Source organism: Mesitornis unicolor, unplaced genomic scaffold (assembly GCF_000695765.1).
Source record: "Mesitornis unicolor isolate BGI_N332 unplaced genomic scaffold, ASM69576v1 scaffold1069, whole genome shotgun sequence".
Classification (NCBI taxonomy): Eukaryota; Metazoa; Chordata; class Aves; order Mesitornithiformes; family Mesitornithidae; genus Mesitornis; species Mesitornis unicolor.
The window spans coordinates 12,169-12,611 of NW_010208992.1; positions in this window are offsets into that span (position 1 = coordinate 12,169).

A 443-nucleotide genomic window follows, 5' to 3' on the forward strand; every position below is an offset into this window, starting at 1 on the left:
TCCTCTTCAAAGGATGACTCTTCACAGCAGCCGAGCTAGAACTCAGCATTGCAGTACCAGCATAAGTCTCCTTCCCAGTGGCTCAGTCCTTCTGTCCCAGGTCAAAGTGGTAGGGACTAGTCAAAGGATCATGTTGGGCTTCGTATCAGTACAAAATCCCTGCGGAGAAAATACAAAATAAAATATTCATTAAGCTAGCATTCCCAATGAAAAGCTACCACATAAGACCTACAGTGTTCATTTCTTGTAACCTGAGAGATTTAGAAATGTGCAATTGACCTGAAAAGCCAAGTTGGTGTTTTCCTTCAGACACACTTGTGTAACTCACAGAGAGGATGGCCACACTGCTGAGTCTAGAGGGGTACTCTCTGCCCTACCAGGACCAACTAGTTTAAAGCCACATGAGATCTTGCTGCATGATGTTGTTGGGGTTTTTTTAACAA